Genomic DNA, 15,813 nt, shown 5'->3' with positions numbered 1-15,813 from the left:
GTTTCATTGTCGCAGCGAATCGAATTGCTCCCGTTGATTGGCGTGTGACGAAAGTGGCTCTTTACGCCGGAGACGGACACCGATTCTTATCGGGGATAGAAACAATGAATAAAAAATGAAATTTTTCCGTCGCTTGTTAAATAACAGCTAAAATTTTGATAGAATTAAATATTTGAACCCACCGCTAATTCAATTTCACCGCCCTATGGCAAGAGTTTCCGCGTTCGCCAACAGAGGGAGACGCTCAACCTTTTCCTTTCTCACAAGTGCACGACCGACCATTAAATGTCGCGGCGTCTAAGGCGGAGCCAGCTAAGGTTGCTTTCCCGATGAGTAAAAACGAAAAACCTCACTTCTTTTCTTTCTTTCCCGCTACCTCGCTTATTTCTTCTCATAACAGGAAGGCCACGTCTCTTTAACGTTGGTTTAAGCAATCAATTCTCGCAATCCTATCCAGAAACAAGGTACCTGCTGGAAGGGGAAACGATACACGTAAAAACACAACGTTTTCCGTGTGTTTCGCTTAACAAGAGCAAGAAAAAGCGCGGCACGATAACAAGAGAAAGCTTGCAAGCTCGCGAGGATAAGGAAAAGAATAATGCGCAGTCACGGGCGTGAAAAATATTTTCGGTGTGCAGTGATATACAAGAAGAAATGTTCCCGAGTAAGGAGAAGAAGGAAAGAAAAGGCGAGAGCCAAAAGTGGAGCAAACAACTCAACACCATCTTTAATGCAGGACATCTCATGAACCGAGTCCGTAGTAGGTTTTCGTGATACTCTTAAGAACGGTGGAAGGCGGAAACCTCTCCAAAGAATTCCAACGTTCTTTCGTGCTGGCGTAAAGAGCAGAAAGTATGTACTTCCTCCGGAGAAAAAGGTATCCCTAACGGGCGGTTTTATTATCGAACGGGTAGAAGAAGTAGCACGCACGATATCTTTGAGCCACGAAGTATCGGCGGAGGCCTCTGTAGACCAGGCGTATATAATTGCCGCACGAATAAAAGCCCCGGAAGTGTTCTTCGACGGTATCTTAACCACGCTTCTGGGAGAAGAAAGAGGAGATCTCGAGGTTAAAATAATAATGCCGGGCGGTTCGACGAAGTATCCGGGGGTGATCTGCCGTTGCGACCCCTGGTTCGAGTATCAAATTCCATAAAAAACTAGTCTTATCTGAAAAGCTCTCTTGGCTTTACCGATAAACTGCATCGTTTCTCCCCCTCTGGTTCCTCGAGCAATGGAAGTCATTGCCTTCTAAGACTCTCTCTCTCTCCCTCTCTGTCTCGCCTCGTTTCTGTCGATCGGCTGTGCCAGAAAGCGAAATAAGAATAGAAACCCCCGGGTCTCGCCAAGAAAAAGACATTCGTCGATGTTTCAAAATGGCAGTACGTCGTCGTAAATTGGCTAGGATAAGCCGACAACAGGATTTCTCGTTCCCGTAGATGTTCGGAGCTTAAAGTTTAATGAAAAGCGTTACGTACGGGGTTTGGTACGTCTCGCACGAGTCGGGTAGAGAATGGCTCTTTAAATCTTATCCGGATTCGAACGTACGATTATCGGAACCGGGAAGGGTACACGGAATGGGTGGAATTGGATAAAACGTCGTTAATCGTTGAACAAAGCTGGCATTGTCGCGCTAATCAGCAACGGCCACCTTGATCGAAAATAAATTGTCGAGAACGAGTACGCGGCGACGCGTTTTGCCCCGAGCACGAACGCCACTTTTCTTTATTGCGCTTTCATACGTGTACTGGATACGTTTCAGGGGTCTGCGCCTTGAAATTTACCAGCCTTTGCCCGTCTGGCGTACGCGTTAGACGTCAAAATATAAGAATTGTACGACTCACCGTCTGTGGACGATCTTCGATTGGCGCTACAGCATTTGAGAAACGATCGAAACGAAAGACGAGAACGAAAATGATAATGATAGCGCTTTACGAACCGACGCGACGCGACGTCTTGGAACCTCTGAAACAGCCTTCGCCAGCTACTTCCTCGCAATGACGTTTCTCGCCTATATACGATGACAGCTGGCTGACACACTCCACGTACGAGAACCTCGACTCATACCCGTTGCTATTGTTATCCACCAACTCCGACAACAATTTCGGTGTTCCAAATATCTCTAACTCTATGACAACATCGTACCTACAGCGAATGATAACTTATCTCTCGCGTGTATAATTAATTGAAACTCGAAACTCCTTTCGATCGTTCGCCTTGAACGTTTGTTACTTACCGAGATGTGTAAATGTAATTTAATTAACGATTATAAATAAATAATTTTGCGTAAAATTACAGTAACATTTTGTAACCGTTAATCATTGCAAGTTCAAACTTTGAAGATATTTAACGAAGCAGTGATTTGAAAAACACTGATTTAACTAATATTAGGAAACGCCATTTCGAGGAAAAACTATTTTAAGAACCAAAATGTGTGAATACATATACATAGCACTTGTCCAAAAATAAACAAGGCAAGGAAGGCGAATAAAGCTACTTTTCATTCCATTTTGGAACCGAAGCGACCCATTTTTAGATAAAATCATTATCGAAGACGAAAATTACATCACCAGTGTTAATTTCGTTCGAAAAAGACGGTAGGTTGACGGAAATAAGCGACCTCGATGAGACTACAACGCGAACCTTAGCGAAGAGAAGGCTCTTGTGATGGGATCGCGAAGGAATAATTCATTACGAGTTATTGCGGCGTAATGAAACAGTTATGGCAGCAGTATATGTCCAGCAGCTAGCGAGGGTGCAAGAAAAATTGCAAGCCAGCGACCAGCAGTCGTCGATCGTAAGGACGTTGAGCTTTCGTGAGAAAATATTAGGCTACACGCAGCTAGGATCGCTCAAAACAAAATTTTTACACTCGCATTCGTACGCTATAACGGTGATTATAAATAAAAAAATGGTCATGTTTTTGAAATTGTTATCCATTTTCTCACACATTTAAATATTTAAGGATTTATACATGAATAAATTAAAAACACCGGTTCTCGTTCGGTCACCAGAGTGCAGCATCATTGGGCGCGGTCGGTACTAGGATGGGGAAAACACACACGTACTGCCAATTTTTGTTTAGTTTAAATTATTTATATCTCTCTATCTGGTTTGTAATTGTAGTATTAAACATTAGTATCAAAAAACAAAATGAGACTAATTTCTAAATAAAAATAAACAAAGTATAGTAAAACAAAATTTGGTAAAAATAAGAATCACCATTATAGTGTACGAATGCGACTGTATATCGTATTTACGGTGCACTATAAAGAGGGTTTAATAATAATAATAATGCCGATGCTCCGGAAACGGAACGCGGGAAAAGGAAACTGACTTCGGAAAATCGAATCGATCGGCCCGTGGTGGGGGTAGTGTTCCTCCAAGCTAAATCGCATCAACTTCTCTCGTACGTGTTGCGCCATCCTCGCCCTGCGTCGTCTTATTACATTTAAGTGCTGTCAATTTGACGCGATAAGTAAATTCCAGTCGGCCCAACTAAATTCGTTTCCGATGCAACTGCGCGGGAAGAACGCGGATCGTTCGAAGGGCTGTTCTTTCGTCGAGAGACGTCGACCGATAACGCTTTCCGACGGGGTAGAGAATCCGTAGGATTCGTCGTCGAGCGACGAGGAGGAACTGTTTAACCGATTTAAGGGTGGAAGCCATCGGAACAGCGAGTGGTCGGTCGGTGCCCCGATTGTAGTCCTTATCACCGGCAGTAACAGGGCGCACTCTCGCGTGCCAATGATTGCATGGTTCCTGGGCGTTCTACCGTGAGCACCGCCGTCGCACTAATACCATTATGGATTCAGGTCCTTGGATCACCATGAACGTACTACCTTCTGTGCCCTCCAGGAATACAGAGACCAGATTACGTATACGGTGTCAGTTGCATGTCCTAATCAGAGCTAATGTCCATTGTTCACTCGCTGGACAGCACTGGCAATGTCCGGAGTAATCGATCGCTCCGTGCCTGAAAATCTTCCAAATTCTAACAATTCTAAACTAAATCCAACGGTGTCGCCAAACTTCCCTAGGAACTCCGATCTATCCGTTTAACACGTTCGCGGACGTGAATATAGCATTAATTTTCATTGCGACGCGAAATAACATTCAAATTTATAAGCCACATTATCGTGCATATATAGTTTTTATTTTTCGAAATTATTATGCACTTTAATGTAATGGCTGACTGGTTCATCGAGTATTTTCATTTTATTTTCTCTTTGTGTATTTAAAAATTGAATGACCTATATTTATGAACATTTTAGCGATAATAAATGAAATAAAAATTCTATTGGAAACCCTGTCCTGAAGTATAGAATAATAAAATTAAGTTTTTGATCGGAATGAACCCGTCAGAACGATCCGAATAAATCATTTATAAATACACAAATTATTAATCTATGTACGTTGGAAAATAATGCGACTCGAAAACGTTGAAATCGTCATCGGTTTTGTGGGTTACGGTTTTATCAGATTGTTCGGGCACTTAACGCGTCTATCGATACAGAAACATCGAAATATTTCATAACTGTCGCCTTCGAACGAAATCGAACAATTGTTTTAACGCATCACCGGAACAATTTTTATCTGCGTTCCAGGCCGACAGAAGTTGACGCGCAACGTGTTGGTAGCCTACGCATAAATCAGCTTGTATCGCGGCTATTCGTGCTCAACGCTCGACATAAATTAGAACCAATTCTCGCACGCTGGAGTACGATAGAGCACGCGTGCCGTGCAGTAGAGCGTTTTTGAAGGACATTTTTGCACGAAAAAAGGTACAAGCCAAAACCAACCACCGATATCAAATTCGCGAGCAGTCAATGTTTACGTTTTTGCTCGATTAAGACTCTTTGGTGGGATCTCTTCTGGGATCATAGAGACTTCTTTCGAACTTAAATTTTGAGTATTTGTAATATTTAAGAGGTAAACTTTAAAATTTAATACATTTAAAATATATACCAAAAAATTTCAGACACATTTGTTTTTTGGAAATTTATCCGGAAAAAAAACTTGTCTAATTTCACTATTAGATGAATCTGTAATATTTATAAGACAAAAATAGTAGGGTAGACCGGAAGCAAACATAACGTGTTAAATATTTTAAAATATTATGAAAACGTACAAGTGCAGTTAACAAACTTCTCAATATTATAAAATATATTTTTACTTTCCTCAGATTACCTGCAAATACTAATTCGTTGGACGATACACAATACAATTTTTATTTTTAAAGTACCACACTGATTTAATTTATAATAAAACCAATTGAAAGAAAATAAATAATGTAAGCAACAAATGTGTAAGGTCAATTGAGATTCGAGAAATCCTTGAGAAACGCCGTTTTATGCTCAGAAAACGTAAACGTATCTAATGGCCTGCAACTGTACGCGTGCATTCTTACAACGAGACACAAATAAGTTGCATCGAACTGTTTAACGGGGTTCCTAGAAGTTTCGAGTGCTCCGCGGAATACGAATTCGCTTCCAATCTTGGTTGTCTTTCTCCGATCGCGGTACAAAATCGATTAAACGAAACGTATGGTATGCCAGGGGTGAGGAAAATATATTTCAAAAGGTATTCGACGAAAACCTTCCTAATTTGTATTCTGTTTGGAGTCGAATGCTTAAAAGTATTCGCTTGCCATTCATCGTCGACTACAGAATACAAAGTTATCTTGTAATTGGCTGGTCGATGAGTGCTGAATATATTAACATATCAAATTTAATACATAAGTAAATGCAGAATATTTTATTCAGTTGCACCATTCAATACATATTAATATTGTTAATGAATAATGAGTACGTGGGGCTAGAAATAAATTTGTATATTAAGCATTCGATGTATCATAGTTCTACACGGTATTAGTGCGATGTTTACTATCTAACTTTGATATAAATAAATAACTTTATAATTGTTTATTCTGTCAAAATAAGTTCGGTATTAACTTCGTATACATTAGTAGGTAACCAATTCCGTTATTTATAAGAAATTTATGAGTGATGAAGAATGTATTAAAGAAGATTGATAGAAACTGTATATTATGTTTTCAGTGTCCCTACAGTGTCCTCCATCTTGTCAACGAAAAACTTTCGTTTCTTTTTCTTACCATAGCAATATGCTATTAAAATGTATCCTTTCAATACTAAATAAATGAAGATGCATTTCTCTGAGCGCTGTAAGAAACTATACTGAATGTCAGATAAGATATGCATACTACACTCCAAACATAAATAATAAAAAAGTTAAGCGTATGGATATGCCTGATCTAAACTATCTATTTCTTATTTTAACACATTCATTGTCAGATCACAAACATACAATATTCTGCAAGATTAAAATTTTGATTTCAGAATATTGTAGACTAGAAAACCGAAAATTTGTTTCAGTACTTATTTTTGTAGCAAACATTCACAAATCTTATCAAATTTATTTTCCTCAAAATCTTAACTTGAGAATTAATTTTTTTAGTTCCATAGTAAATCCTGTCACAAAGCGTTAATTATAACCCTTCTATAAAATCATGAGCAGTGCCAATGACTTCGCGATACACTGTACAAGGACGTAAGTACTGACATGTTCCTGTATTTACGAATCTGAGACATTTTGTTGGATTAAAGAAAAAAGGAAGATTCGGTTGCATTTCATTTCATTTGCCTTTAAACCTGAGACGTAAATCTGCTTCTACCCTTCGGTTGCCACGTTTCCCTCGGCTTAGCTTTAACGCGGCAAAGCGTACGCTCGCGCGAAGCAGGGTTTAAGGTTGGCTTACTCATTAAGTGACAGTAATGAAATCAGGTGTCAGTTGGTTTTGTTGGTAACGTATTCTGGTTTCTTCGTTGAGCCTGGGGTCTCGTCGACTCGTCGCGCGCACCCAACCGATTCGATCGCGAGTCGGGAAATCCCGAGGAAAGGAATCGATCGCGCCGCGGAACAGCGATGGCGGCACCTTCGAACGCTCAGTAGTAGCGTCTAAAGGTTCTCCAATATTTAAAACATGGACTAGCGGTGTCGCATGGCGTCGCGGGGTCTTGAAAAATGAGCAAACTTTGTTCGAATATTTTATCTTGTCGCTTCTCTCCGGGATCACCGTTCCTCTCGAGCGTTCTTAATTAATTAGCACGCAACCTCGCAAGAAAGTGCCGCGCGACGAACGGACGAGGCAAAAGGGAAGGAGCGTGAATCGGAGAAGACCGGAGGCTCGAAAAGCGCTCAAAAGGAAGAAAGGTGAGAGGCAAACGCTGGTGACAACGAGGCGGGGGAGAGGGTCAGAAAAGGTAAGAGAGTGGGATCTCGCTTGGCAAACCAAGAGACCCGAAGCCCGCCGTTGAAGCATCAGCCTCGGGCAGTAGTTACGCCATAGCTCGGTTCAGGTTCTACCACAATTCGCAAGTGTACGTACTTCGGATCTCCCGGCGTTTTCCTAAAATATCTACGAACATAAACCTGTTCTCTGTATCCACGGGCTCGAACCATCCCTCTATTCTGCATTCCCGCCTCTTCACACGCACGTTCATTTAGCTACTACGCGTACTTCGCTTTACATAGTTAAGTGCACACACTAGGTCACTGGTATTCAAACTCGGTTCTGCCGTTTTCCAGCGATTCCACAACCATTTTATACAAATTTTCTTGTGGCAAAGTTGTATCGTTTTACGACACTTTTACTAAAGCTTTTGTTCGATTTCATTTTTTATTCGTTTTGGCACCAGCAGATGCTTATACGCGGCGATAGAAGAGACAGAGATAGAAATGTTCGACTTACGAATCTCGTTCATTTTAAGAATCATTACTGTAGTTCACGATACAAATTAGATGAGGTAGATTCTATGGTTCGAAATAAGACGAAAATCGAGAATGACAAAATTGCATTGGAGGCTTCATTTTCGAGAAAATTTGGCAAAGCGATTCTAAACTATATGTTCTACTACTATACCTACACTGTCAAAGATCGCTGGTAGCGCGAAAAATTTCAAAAACGATTATATCCGATGTACTAAGACCTTTCGAAGATTTCAGAAAGAGCTTTACACGCGAAAAATGCAAATGAAAGCCTCGATTCGGCAGTACGATGTTTGGCTCCGAAACATTTGACTCGCGGCTTCGGAACAGTAGAAATTACAGCTTTCTAGCTGCTGGTGTTTTTCACGAAGCTCCATGTTTTGTGTTAAAAAATTACGCGAACAATAGATATTGTTAGCCGGGAGCAGTGAGAAATATTCGTCTATCATTATGATACACGGCGACTGCAAAAGCATCAGAAGTAGTTTTACTGGAATTTTTTAATAACATATATTATTTCTCAGAATAAACCGATTACGTTCAGAATTCACTTTGAGTCTCTTCTAAGTTGTGATTAAGTTAATAATTACCAAGCAATATCTGTATCTTCCGAACACATAGATCGTCACGTGTATTTAATTATTCATACAAAATTATTTTCTAATCGAAAATATAGAAAACATAAATGGGCTCTACGAGTACCCCACACGTTGGTTCTCAACAAAGCTTGGTCTTTCTAGTGTTATTATATAGAATATACAACGCTTGGCTACTAGACCGAAACAAGATACAGTAGAAACTCGATTATTGCACGGAAGTCTCGTTCATTGCATGGTGTCGACAAGTAGAGGGGATGGTTGCTAAGCAACATCTAAGATAGGTAGTGATGGGAATAAGCTGCCTAGAACTACTCGTCGAATTTGTTACCTCGATAATTGCACAAATTTTATAATATATTTAGTTCCATATTCCTCTCGTAAAATACTTTTCTGTGTGCCTGAAATAACCGTATAGTAAACAACCAAAACTTTTCTAATATATATCTACACTATCAAGAAAATACTTTTCAAAACTCAAAAGATAGTTTGCTTCTAGACTTTTGCCAAGTAGCCACGAAAGAAGTGTAAGATGAAATTGTATAGTAAGATTATTTTAAGTTGAGCTTCGAGAGGCGGGCAGTAGGCGAAATCGGGTAGGGACCCAATCACGCTGCAGAACTGGGTGCGACGTTGCCATATTGTGACAGGCAGCGTTGTGTCTCAACTTAAAATAATTTTAGGAAACATACGTTTGCATCTAACGAAATGAAACGAAGAATGAGAATGTTTCGACGAGAAAGAACACCATCGCGCGCTATCACTATACCGGTGTCTACATTTTATTTATCGCCTGTTAACCCGTCGTGACTGTGTCCGACGTAATAGCGGGGTCATTAAAGTCATTAAACCACCGCAGCAACCACCGTGCCTCTATTCATACGCTCTCGCCAATCTCTGGTTTATTCTCTGCACGTTTGTTCTTCATGTTTTCGTCCCTGGCTGTTCTTACTCGCTGGCCAAGTCTCGGCGAGTGCCAACGTGTCCAAATAGTACAACTCGAGCAGCGGAATAAAGCGTAGCGCTACCATTTTTTACATTGTTCATCTTTATAATTTGATGTTGCTCTTAACGGTCTGCTTGCGTAACAGGTTTAATTCTTTTCCAGCTTTCGCAACGATAGGGGGGAGGGAACGAAACCGCGGAAACTGGCGCGTTTCATAAAACACGATACAACACGGCGTTCTTTATGAAATATCAGATAGCGTTGCAGGAGAAACGAAAGACAGAGACAAATGGGAGGAAAAGGAAAGACTACAGGCAGGGATGTGGTTAAAGGAAGCTGAGGGAAGTGCAGCTTCGGCCGGCGAACGCGTCGGACGGCTCGAGTCTAATGAACGAATGGGGTCTCTGGACAAAAAAAAAAAAGAGGGAAAGGAAATAAAAAAGCTTACCGTCGCTTTTGCGGTCAGTTACTTTCCACCCTTTGCTGCTCTTTTTACCCCCTATACCCTATGGTTCCTCTTTGGTACATCGTGCACGAATTCCAACAAGAAGTAGGTAAGCATCCAATGGTTGAGAGAGTATCTCTTTGTTGAGAACGTCCAGAAAATTAAGACAACACTGAATTAAGAAAGGCGTTTCTCTCCCAATTTTTTTTTACTCGACAACTACTCGTAATATCTTGTTCAAACTTTGTACGTTTATTTGCATGTGTTCCAAGAAAGCTTATATAATTTTTTTTTTTTTTTTTGTAAATGCAAGGCATCCTTGATTGTTTTAAATTCTGTTGATTCGTATTATTGCACGTTCGAATATTTTTGAAAATCTGTATGTGTACCCCAACATTTATTTATGAAAAATGGCAAAAATATTAATGGAGGTATATACATATAATACATGGGTGAAATATTCATATCAGACTCTTTGTATTATCTAGAAGAATACCCACGTATTAATATTACTTTTCGGCCATAAAAAGGGGTGTCTCCCCTTATCCTTTACCCTGCTGAATTAATTAGTAGTAAGAAGTAGCTCAGTGCTGAATTAATTTCACAATTCATTCTTTAATATTTACATTTATAAATGACTGTAAAAATTAAACAAAGAAGTAAAATATACTATAGAATTATCTGCAAATATGATGTATACTTTTCTTTTTATCTATGTCCAAAGGGGTGACTAGATTAAGTCATTCTACTCATACGTTCCCCCTTAAATGACTAATCCTGTGAATATATAGGGTGGGCCACGCAACTGCTAGAGAAAAATGTCAAACAATGAATGATTCGAAGAGTACTTGCAAAGATCATTCTACAAAAAAGTCTTGGAGCAAAGTAATAAAAAAAAATGATTAATTCGTAGATCATCCAGACATTAATGTTTATTATCAAACTAAAAACATTATTATATATGTAAACCATCTTTCTCGACGAACACAATTATTTAAAATATCTCATTTTTTATCAATTCACCACAATATATTTTAAACAGAACGTTGAATGGATTCTATGCAAAAGAATATGCATTTTAATTTGAAAAAATAATGCACTTGCACCATTGCGCGTATAATAAAATATATGGTCCTACGGGTGTAGTATTTTTCGAGCCATTCGTCTTTTTCCTTTGACATTTCTCTCCAAATGCATTGCTAACGGAGTTATGGCCCGAAACAGCTGCGCCAGCCACTCAGTAATTTATTTTTGATACCTCTTAATTTTCTCAATTTCATAGAAAATAACATCAAGATTGAATAAAGCAACGCGACTGTAGAAATGTGGCGGTAGTACAGTGAGCACTTATCGACCCGCTGAGAACGTTTTCCCAGCGAAAACAAAACGAAAAAAAAAGGAGGAGAAATTAACAACACCGATGTCTGAAATCAAGCATGACACACGTTCGAGCTGGGTAATGGGACGGATGTCTATGTAAAAGTGAGTAAGAAAAAGGGTAATCCAATTACGGATAATCGTTGTGTTCGTTCGGAGCTCGTACGAGGCATTCGAGCGCGATATCGAGTGATTAAAAATAATATGCGAGCGCGCGTGATCGGAAGTTTGCTCGCGTGTAAGCCAACACGGCCAAAGTACGAGTCACACCGCTTGTTGGCTTTGATTCCCGCTTTTCCACCTTGCTCTTTCCCTCTTTAACCCTGCACGAACGTAAGTGCCAACCCTCTCGTCGATGTACCAGAACCCGTTCGTGCATGAATTCTATACAAACGCTGTGTCCACTACGTGGAAAGTGTGATTAATCGACGGAATAATGGTCTCCCTTTTCACTTTTCAGCCGTTGCTTCAATCGCTTTTCGCCCGATGGTATTCGAACGTACTTTGCAAGCTTAATCTCGAAACATCCGCCCAATATCTCTTTGATACGCGAACAAATTAATTTAAATACGGCGCATACATCATTACGATGTGTTTTGTAAAGTTAAATAGTCAAAGAATAAAATTCCCGTCGATCCCGATAACTCAGTAGAACGAGTACGCGTTTTGCGACTTCGATTCCTCTTCTTGATCACGTTTACGTTATTGTTCACTGATCTTCGCTGTCCTAATCGGTGATTCGATTTCTTCTTGAAGCAGTGCACTACTCCAGCTACGAATGATTCTCTTCTCATAGCATTCCTAGAGTTTCAGCCATTGGTAATAGAATCGTATGGGAGAATACGGTGCAACGAATGGTATAATACGCGAGAAAGCACCGCAAGAGTTTCGTTTCGCATAATCCGTCCATGGTTTGGAAGACTGCGACACGAATTCGCTGTCGGTAAAGTGCATGTACGCGTTATCAGCAACGGGTTAGGTCACAGACTGCAATTCGACGTAGGGATCGTCGGCAAAGTCATTTCCGTGACCTCGGTAAGGACTTACCTTCGTTTATCATGCTTTATTCGTCGATAAAATAGAAGGGTTAAAACAGTCGGTAAAAAAAATTAAATACATTTCAAAATCAATAATATGTAATTATGGAATAAAAGTGGAAATCGACCACATTACTTCCTTGATTCGTTCGAGTCTTCCCAAGGTGTTTTCACCTTGTTTATATGGTAATATAAATACCACCTTGTAACGAAGACAATGTGATAACAAAATTAAAAAATAACGCGTGAAAATAATTTAAATATACTTTTCTAGAGCTATCCTCGCACAATTTCACTCGCAAAAACCAGTAAAACGTTTCGATTCGAGGGAAAAATAGATCGCACTGCTCGAGAATGGGGAATCTATATGTACATCATTCTTCATTATTGGTTGTTAAAGGGTACAAACTTATCAGAAATTAAACTGCAATCGTGAGAAGCTGCGACGTGTGCAAGAAGAAACAAAAAGTATCATAACAACTGTAATATAATGTGCCTTTGATATTCAGTGAGCAGCAAGTATAACGCGTGACTGCACTTAAAATATTTATAGGTGTCCATAGAATATCAATATTCTATTGAAATTACCATTATGCATTCACGTTTAATCTAATCTCATAATTATTCATCTCACAGACTATCTCATAAACAGTGTCATGCATAAAAATAAACTAAAACAGGCAAAAAAATAAAGAAAAAATACTTAATATTGGCAGAAGAATGCAAATAAAATAACTTGTTTTCAGATAAAACAACGATTAGAAAACATTTACAAGATCCATTCGCGAAGTGTTCCTCCCCGATTTTAATGAAATTTTTCAGATTTCTAAAACGTATGTACAAGAAATCTAGTGTTTTATGACAACTAGTTTTGTGTATGATCATATTTTTAAACGTGTATATGGAAAACATTTATGATTAATATTTCTCCTCCAATGAACTGATATAAAACAATTTTATTATCTAAATGTAATCAGTTATGTTTTAAAGATTGAACAACGAGTAAAAATAATAATAAAATAAACCGAAATATTAAGCAACAAAATATGCTTTATAATAGATGAATACACACAAAAAGTTGATTTCATCTTGGGGTATAGCGGTGCATATTTGCTAGATCAATAAGTGGGATACAATCTTCGCAAACTCTCGGACGTTATAGGGTACATACTTTGTAAACCCATCGTGAACATTGCAACCCCTCCACCGTATTCCGGGGCAGTCTATTGCATATTACTCTAGATCGTAGTTGATTACTTTAAAACATCACAACACAAACTTCAGCGTATGTGTGTTCGCCTATACCGGCAACGAAAGATCTGTTATTCCATTAAATAATTTTTCAATCTGTTTCAAAATTCTGTTCCATAGTCAGAAATATTAATAAGTAATATTTTGTTTTTCTTCGACGTTAAAAGAACTTTTATTACTTATTTAAATTACAAATATCATACTAAGAATATAAACTATTTTAATCATTTTGAATAACTATATTAATATAGAAGTAAAAAAAACTTACAGAAACTACTATTATGCGTCGCAAGTCGATAAACTGTATCTGGGTTAATCGCGCTTGGAGACATACATTACTGTACTAACAGATATTTGCATTATGTCTGTATCAAATACCTATTAATTTCATCAGAATTTAATTGTACATAAGTTTTCTCTAAAGAGGTTTTTAGTAAAGTTGAAAACGAATATTATTCAAACAAATAGTACTTAAAAGAATGTTGTCATCTAGTAAATTCTCAAGAAAATATTAAATTAATTAAAAGAACTTCCCTGCACCTTTAACAGTTTTCAAGACAGTATTAGGGTGAGAAACTTTATCAGAATTACCCCCATTTAACTTATATTATTATCATTAAAAAAAAAAACGTATCACGTATTTTTAACTACCCTGGAAACCTGAGAAATTTCATAACAATCGGTGTAGAATACTTTGCAGACGTTTCTTGGTAGCGCAATGAAAATAATATTTAAAAAATCAGCGTATATGCTAGAGAAGGGTCAGTTTCACTTTGCGCCAACACGTTCAATTATTCAGATTCGTCAACAAAAAAAAGGTTGCAAAAATATCCAGTAACGTTACACGTGAAATAAATAATACTCCTGGAAGATATAATATGACAAGAACCACACGATCGCGTATTAATGATTTCTACGAAAGGTCGGAGAACTGGTATTTTATCGCGCAATTACAATACAATTTACGCAGACAATAAACGTTATCAATATCCCGACTGTGTAACGATTCGCGACAATGCTCGACATTGTTCGATAGATGTAAGGAAATATAAAGATTTCGTAAACTAATGATCTTAAGTACTACAAAGCGTGATGCATTCAGGCAAAGAGGTGATAATAATTAATTCTATAAGAGCGAATCGTTAGAAAGTAGATAACGTAAAATAAGAGCATTGGATGGAAGTCGCGTGTGTTCGTGTTTCGGGAAGGTGCACATTACTGGATACGCGTGTGAAAAATAAATAAAATATAACCAAAAATAAACATACGTTCGTTTGAAGTTAGTGTCTGAACGTTTTCGCTCATCCCCTCTTGGGACGGCTCCGTCGGTACGCACCTGTATCCAATCTCAATGTCGATCCTCTTTAAGCTCCCTCTGTAAATAAACAGAAAAAAAACCTTAATCGTCTTGGAACGATTTATATTTATAGTCGGTTTAAGGAACAAATACAATTTGATTACATCGCGACCGTATGCAAGGACAACGTTTTCATAATTCAAAAGTATAAAATAGTTTTAAAAATGCATGATTTATAATTACCAAGTTATTTAACGAGATTGAGCGGTCAGAGGAATGAGAGGAGTTCAACAATTTAGCTAATTTTTACATTAAACAGATTTTTGCACAGCTTATTGCACAGCTACTCTGTAATTAAATATTTTAAAATGGATGAAATTAACTGTTGATTTTATTGATCATATGTTGATTTTATTAATCTATTATTCGAATAAAGTGTTGCGTATTGCTGCCCTCTGATAACAAATGCTGGATCATTGAAGACCCATTTCTCAAGCCTATTTTATCTCAGAATAGATCCATGTGTTTACACTGCAGTTGTACATACAACACCACTCCCATTCCCACCCACATTCGTATCTTTAGAACGATCGGATTCTGTTTCTGCGGCGAAAGAATAATTTATACCACAACACCGATCAGGAAAAATTGAGGTACATATCTCGATATCAGTATTGCAAAAGCTAAAAATCCTAATCTAATATTGATTAGTCACGTTGCAAATGCAATTGTATGTACGAAAACACATTATAGATCAAAGCAACTTTGATAAGAAAGTTAATGTAATATATATTCAACATGTCGTTTTAAAGCTATTTTAATTAAAAATAACAATTATTTAAACAAAAGAATATTTTAATTAATATATTGATTTAAACATTTATGTATTGTTTTATGAAACCTTTGCGAACGGTGTTTGCATACAGCAGAGAAGATAATTTTACAATTATGGACGTATATCGAGAAATTCTCTACAAAAACCGCTGTCACAAATCAACAAAAATTAATTCCCTTAATATATGTGCAACAATCCATTAAATTAAAATTAAATGTACACATCGGATAAAATAATTTTC

The 15,813-nt window shown here is 38.1% G+C and overlaps 1 protein-coding gene across 12 annotated transcripts in view; it reads right to left on the bottom strand.

The window, feature by feature from the left end:
* LOC122402145 (tyrosine-protein phosphatase Lar) overlaps window positions 1-15,813 on the bottom strand; it is a 564,511-nt gene that overhangs the window by 406,142 nt on the left and 142,556 nt on the right. For 7 of the 12 annotated variants that reach the window (XM_043404713.1, XM_043404711.1, XM_043404720.1 and 4 more), the window contains exon 2: window positions 14,709-14,815. The gene's annotated coding sequence lies outside the window, so the exon portion shown is untranslated. Of the gene's footprint in view, window positions 1-1,844; window positions 2,002-14,708; window positions 14,816-15,813 lie in introns of those variants that run through there. The other 5 variants (XM_043404716.1, XM_043404717.1, XM_043404718.1 and 2 more) reach the window with 2 other exon arrangements.

The sequence above is a fragment of the Colletes gigas genome, unplaced genomic scaffold (genome assembly GCF_013123115.1).
Source record: "Colletes gigas isolate AHSC1104 unplaced genomic scaffold, ASM1312311v1 Colletes_gigas_Sc00033, whole genome shotgun sequence".
In the NCBI taxonomy this organism is placed as follows: Eukaryota; Metazoa; Arthropoda; class Insecta; order Hymenoptera; family Colletidae; genus Colletes; species Colletes gigas.
The sequence above is the reverse complement of the archived record's forward strand: the minus strand, read 5'-3'. Positions and strand labels throughout refer to the sequence as shown.